Source organism: Amphiura filiformis, chromosome 10 (genome assembly GCF_039555335.1).
Source record: "Amphiura filiformis chromosome 10, Afil_fr2py, whole genome shotgun sequence".
Taxonomy (NCBI): domain Eukaryota; kingdom Metazoa; phylum Echinodermata; class Ophiuroidea; order Amphilepidida; family Amphiuridae; genus Amphiura; species Amphiura filiformis.
This window is the reverse complement of record NC_092637.1, coordinates 15,653,033-15,660,179: the sequence shown is the minus strand read 5'-3', so window position 1 is coordinate 15,660,179 and position 7,147 is coordinate 15,653,033. Positions and strand designations below refer to the sequence as shown.

The 7,147-nt window shown below is 36.5% G+C and overlaps 1 non-coding gene across 1 annotated transcript; it reads right to left on the bottom strand.

Annotated features, from left to right (window-relative positions):
* Window positions 1-2,252: 2,252 nt before the first annotated feature.
* Trnav-uac (transfer RNA valine (anticodon UAC)) lies at window positions 2,253-2,325 on the bottom strand. The gene has a single exon. It is a non-coding gene; the product is annotated as a tRNA-Val (tRNA).
* Between the last annotated feature and the right edge of the window lie 4,822 nt (window positions 2,326-7,147).

Sequence of the window (7,147 nt, the reverse complement as noted above, 5' to 3'; positions counted from 1 at the left end):
ACAAATACCTGCAAACGTTACAAAAGCTGTACTATTTTACACGGTAACGTTATGCAAGTATTTCAGTTAATACGACATGCCGATAAAAGGAAGTTTTGTGTTGACTTTATAATAAACTGGTAAATAATAATTTCAGGGATAAGGTCAACACACAATCCTTTGGGAACTAAGATTGTCAAGAAAATTGCTGAAAAAATAGTTATGTAACCTAATGGCACGTTATATACACTCCTCAAAAGAATTAAAGGATAAGTTGAATATAATCAGCATTTTTGAAAACATTGGATATGATGATGATATTATTGGTAATTGTGCTTGATCTTTCATTATATCACTTGTTTCATAAGCTGCAGACAAAATTCACTCTTTACAAATATCCGCCATCACACACATCGTGACGTGGAGGGAGGAAAATGGAGCCGAAATTTTCGATTTCGAAGCAATTTTTCAAACGTCACCACGGTCAAGGTCAAGTCACATATTGGGGTGGGGTTGTGTATGTGAAGAGTGTGTGGGACTATACGTCACATTAGTGGGTATAAGATGCCCTCAATGTATCCTCGGGGGTGGGGAAAGTCATTAATGTAACCGTACAAAAGATGAACACCCGGCCCCTCCCTGTTTCTCTGAGGGCAGCGGTCTTAATCGTGATATTACATTGTACAGAACGACAGAACATATAGAGAATTCATTTATGCATTACGTTGCACTATTAAAGGAACTCAATTATGACCCCTACCCTCAGATATGTGAGGGGGCCGGGAGATCATCTTTTGTGCGGTTACATTAATGACTTTCCCCACCCCCGGGGATACATTGAGGGCAAGTTATACCCACTAATGTGACGTATAGACCCAAACACACATCACATACACAAACCCATCTCAATATGTGGCTTGACCTTGACCGTGGTGACGTTTGAAAAATGGCTTCAAAATCGAAATTTTTAAACTCCATTTTTTTCCTCTCCCCTCAAGATGTGGGTGATAGCGGGTATTTGTAATGAGTGAATTTTGTTTACAACTTAGGGTATTATGTTATGAAAAATCAAGCACAATTATCAATATATTATCATCATATCCAATGTTTTTTCATAAATGCTGATTATATTCCACTGATCCTTTAATTCTTTTGAGGAGTGTAGGTTAAAGGGTGACCCCGGCAATCACAACATTATGCCTCACATGTTAGGAAAATAATTATCAAGCATGAACCACATGGTTTTATTAAAAACTGACTCATATTGACCATAAAACTGAATAAAAATAGCCGTGTCTCAAGACGCGATATTCAAAATTCCCGCGCCGAAATTATCCAGTGCAATGACGTCATGGTTATTTGTGCCAATTCGTGTCAGCCTTCATTGTATTACTGGTACGTAATTACTAGCACTCGTCAATCTCGGCGCCCGGGAATTTTGAATATCGCGTGTTGAGAGACGGCTGTTTTAATTCGTATTTATTATCAATATGAGTTTGTTTAAAAATAAAATCACGTGATTCGTGCTTGATAATTAATTTTCTAACATATAAGGCATATTAATGTTGTGATCGCCGGTGATAATAAACACCTATCAATTGTTGGGAGTGAAATTGTACAAAATATTACACTTGTACTGAGATGTTGATGCGTATAATACACGAGACCCGAACGAGCAACAAGTGATAGGCATTTATTAACTTATTTCATACACGAGCAAAAATCCCTATGATTTCTGCTAATTTTATAATAACATTATCACTAAATATGTTGGAAAATTAACCAAATATAAATATATCAACCCTCCCGAAAAATAATTCAATCCTACGCGACGCGAACGCGTGCGAATGCAGTGCGCGTAGTACACGGAGTGCCATTATACACAATCAATGCACTCCGCGTACTTTTCTAACCGCTTTTGTGATTGGCCGCCTTGATATAGGAGTGTAAGAAAGAGAAGTAATGAAAGGATACAGGAAGAAAGAAGTATTTTCGATATACACTAATAATAGGAAGCAGCAATAGCCCTTACATCCAGCAATGACGATGTTAGGATGTGTATTGCTAGATATACTATAAAATACTACATAGTTATGGTGATAGGCCCGTAACCAGTAACAAGGTGGAAAATAATTACTCTATTTCCCCAAACCATAGTAGTATTTACATGGGAAAGAGAACCACGCATCGCACAATTTAACATGAAATTACAATGGAAACATAATATGCATAGGCAGATAAACCAAAGAAAAAACTTCGGACATAAATGTACATGCCTGTGCGAGGACTTGATCCCCAGACCTTCCGCTTGTAAGGCGGACGCTCTAACCACTGAGCTACACAGACTGTCCCTGATAAATAGGGCTCAAGTTTGAATGTTTCTATTTTCCATTCCATTTTCTATTTCTATTTTCTCTTCCACTGTTTGCATGGATTTTGTTTTATTACACCGAACTTAGGGAAAACTATCTCAAGGTGAAATATGTTGTGTGGTTTGCGATTGACCAATAAAATGGCATGATTTGCTCATGAATATTTATGAGGTATAATAATCATAAATAATATATATATAGTCCTTAACAGTAGATGAGAATTATTTCAGCTCGGTCGTACGTCTAAAGTTTCGCTACGACAGCTTTCTGTACTGAACATTTCAATTTCTGCGTACACTGTTAACCACAAAGGCACTATGTTTTCCCTGCCAATACTAGTTGTATTCGGTCTCATTGTCACAGTATCCAGTAACTGCTGTCCGGACTACTGGACCGATTACCGTGGCAGCTGCTACCGATCAGGGATCGATACTAAGGGATAAGCATCCTAGGTTACATAACCAAACCTGAAGATGTAGCCTAGGTCTAGACAATAGGCGGATTAGCGGCCATTTTGTCTTCTACATGATTTTATTCACGTGTCCTTATACTTTAGTACACAAATATATAAGTTAACAGGTTTACAATTTTAAAATTATATTTTGTGTAAACAATATTCTATAGTAAATCGATCAAATGACGGTGATTGTTCAGGTATTATATGCTTGATAGAATTAAATTGTCTGACCAGCTAGTATTCTCCTCCGCCGTCAGTGTGATTCCAGTCACTGTTGCGAAGGTGGAGGAGACTAAAGCTGTATTGACGAACACGCATGCGTTAAAATGATGTAGCCTTAGTCGAACAATAGCGTGACGTAGTTCCCGGCATTGTTCCTGTGCACTTTCACCCTCCTGTACCGATACTTTGCCATAGACAAGGAGTGGGGAGATGCGGAGTCATATTGCGTGGGAATTTCTTTAAACGCTCATCTGGTTGGCATCAACGACAAAGATGAAAACGATTTCGTGAGCAACCTGATAGCAGGCCCTCAGAATTCGGGTGCAGGCAGAGAGTCATGGATTGGATTGAATGATATTGGACACGAAAATTCGTGGAGGCAAATTGATGGGTCGTCTGCTGATTAAAAAAGTGGGCCAGTGGTCAGCCAAACGACAATAACGCTGGTGAAGACTGCGCGGAGACCAACTGGGGTGGACGTGGGATGTGGAATGATCGGAGCTGCACCTACAAAAAACACTTTGTCTGCGAGAAGCCGAGCGAGAAGAGCAGCTAAACCTCCTGATATGGTTACACGACGATTGGATAAGAAACCGTACACGAATTTAGCTTGAATAAACATTGTACTGTGATTGATTGCGAGGTTAGAATTGTGCATGGACTGTGAAAAGGAACCGTGATCTACTTTAATACATGTACGTAATCATACATAATGTGCAGATAGTGATGAGATGTTAGAAAATTAGCCATACGAAATATGTTAAAAGCACATTTGCAGTACTCAAAAATCAAAGTTACGGTGACATAATTCACAAACACAAGATCAGAAGAAAGATACAGTTCTGAAGTTCAAAATGACTCTTCTTGCAAATTGGACGACTTGATTGATCATAAATTTAAAATAACGTATATTAAATATTCATGAAACGCGAGGTTTTGGAAATGTTGGCTACCATCATGCAGTTATTGTTAACTACATGTATGCACACAACACAGGGCACTCACAATAGGCAATTGAACCCTACTGGTAGCGCTGTATCGTAGCTATTGGGGATGAACTAGTTAGTATCATAAATCAAAACTATAAAAGCTATGATTTTAGTACTTTCTCTATGTTTCAATTTCTTATTCTCTTCCAAATATCTGAATCTTCAACCCGGTACAAGCTTTAATAACGGGGAACATACATTTTATTAAAAAGAAATCCTACCATCTATCCAAACTCGCCGTGTTATTCCAATGCACATTTTACTTCACCGGGCAGCCATTTTTTAATCGTATTTTGAAGATTGGTGTCATAAAACCGTCATAGGTACAAATTTAGTACTTTCTGTCAATCAATTATGGCTTATTCTCTACATGTCAATCTTTAAATAATTGACATAGTCCTTATAATAATGGTCGTCCGCCTTGATGAGTAAATGACAGCAAACAGCTGCAAACCAGTGAAAAATATCCCAAAACTCGGTCAGTGGGGCTCCGTTCGTACATGTCAATAGAGTCATTATCGATTGGATTAGTCGTCCGTAGCGGACAATTCGGTTGCTCATTGGATCAAAATTATCAGGTGGTAATACATTTGCATTGGACAATAGATAACTTAGTAACTTGATAGTTAACGAGCCTTCTTGTAAGGTAATGTGGTACATTTTGATAGACTGTGAAATGTTAAAAGTTGAAACACTAATGCAAACACTTTCAAACACTTTTACATGTTTGAAAGTGTATTGTAATGTCAGGTATAATTAAGGTAATAAAATATATGTAAATAGTTCCCTCAATTTGGACACAAATGTACAGTTTATAGAATAAAAATTATCACAAAAAAAAAAACAAAAAAAAAAACACAGAAAAAACAGAAAAAGATGAATAATTTGATTTGGGAATCTGTGTTAAAATTGCTACAAAAATATGTGTATATACAGTTTATTAGTGTAATAGCTGTTGGTATTATTCAGGTCTAGAATTGAACAATATATAATGCTTTGTTAGAAAAATTGATAAATGATCACATCAAACAACCGTGCGCTATTTAGTCGTTATGACACAAAAGAACTGTTTTTTGGGTCATCTGATGTATGACGATATGATACACAAACAAAAGAAAATACTAGAAGAAAATATATTAAAATATTTGTTACTTCAAAGACTGCTCAAAGACAATATTGCTCAGAGACAATTAATGAACAAGGTTGCGCCTTAGGCTTTCAAAGAAACAATGTGGCACCCGATACAAATATTATTTTAAGTTTCCGGTTATTGCGCAGGCGCACATTCTTGTCTATTCTACACTGTTAGCTATCTATAAATGTTCCGATAAATAAATGAAGGCGACACTAAGCAAAAGAAATAAGGTAGCAGTTGTTTACACCCCTGTATATCCTAAGTAGAGACAAATATGTCAAAATTAAAACAAGCAGCCGATACCTGTACTCTTTAGCTCTGATTTAAGACCTTATTTGTTAAAATTAGTTGAGAATTCAAACGGTGATCCAAATTCAGAACATTTTCAAAATGTGTTTTCGAAATAATAATTTGCCATATTTTCAAGCTTTCGGTGGTATTTTAGGTCATCCGCCCGTGACAGGTTTTTCGTCGCCTAACACAGAAATGATTGATTTAGATGGGTATAATAATGAATTACTGCCCTGAGGTTACTGATATATATATATATATAGACACACTACACATCCCTAAAATAGAGTTATCCATTCTACATTACGTAATTATGTCAAAATTCCTTCCATTAAAATAAATAAATAATATTTATATATTGCCCTATACACGACGGAAATGTGTTCTATTTTTCTTACTCACGTTACAAGAGCTTAAAATGGCGGAACTTCCGTAAAAGTGCAAGAAATTGTCTAACTCATAGAGGGTAATGCTTTTGGTAAAGAGAATACCAGGAAGGCAAAGAGTTTATTTGGCCTGTGTAATGAATATGTCCAGGGAAATTTGCGATAGGAGAAGCCAACGTGGAAAGAAGACTGAACTATTGAAAGATTGCGAGACTGAAAAAGACTGAAAACTTCGACCACAATGATAGGTCACGTTATTACAACACAAATGAGTTTCATTCACCTCACGAGCATGGTCGTAGTGTCCTTGACGCGATTAAAGTCGTTAATTTTTTTTTGCGATAGTCACGTGGCCTTAGTATTGCAGTTGAAGATTTTTCAGTCTTTCTCAGTCTCACAGTCGTTGGTAGACTATACTTCTTCTTTCCATGTCAGTTTCCTCTGACCACCTCTTCTGTTCAACTTTCTAACGTCACCATTTCCTGTACATCCTATCCAAACTGAATAGACTCTTCAGTCTTCAGCCCCTATATTGAAGTCTTGTGGAAGAAAAATCTCACCCTCTCTGCGATTTTCGTGGATTTGCGTCATTTGAAGCTCTCGTTAACTAAGTATTTTACCACCAAATACAGGGTGTAACAATAAAATTTGTACAATTACATTTTGACTTCTCAGGGAAATACTAAAGAAGTAATGGCACAAAAGTTATATGCACTTTAATCAGTAATATCTTAGCTAAAAGAAGACGTTTAGTTGGTTTCTATACTAGCTTGGGTTCAAAAGTTATCTCCGATTATTTAAATCGTCCAGAAAAGTGTTGGGCCACTTTTGTCATGTTTGCGCATATCAAGTTTGAACCGCGTAGATATGCTTATTCGTGCATTAAAGAACTGACACAAAAGATTAAGTGGTGTGTCTTCATATAATTACATGAACTTAATAATAATATGATGTTTCTTTAAAATCTATAAATGAAGTCATGACATTTCTTTCAAATTAAATCAAGTACATTAATTTCTCATATCCCTGAGATATCATTGATAAAATTGAGAACAGTTTTTGTTTCTATAAGTACAAAACAATAAAAAATAGAAATTAAGTTCAGCTGGGCTTCTAGCTGTTCTGGGGCGGCCACTATTGCCAGCATTTATGTTAACAAATTGTACATACTTCTCACAGTTATATGTAATTGTATGCCTTGATGGAAGATGTGAGTTTGGAAAATGAGCTATAAACAATCTTATGGTTTCTGCTTGACTTCATGTGCTATCGAATGTCACAACCATAAAAATACGCTCTTCCAACGTGAATTGGAG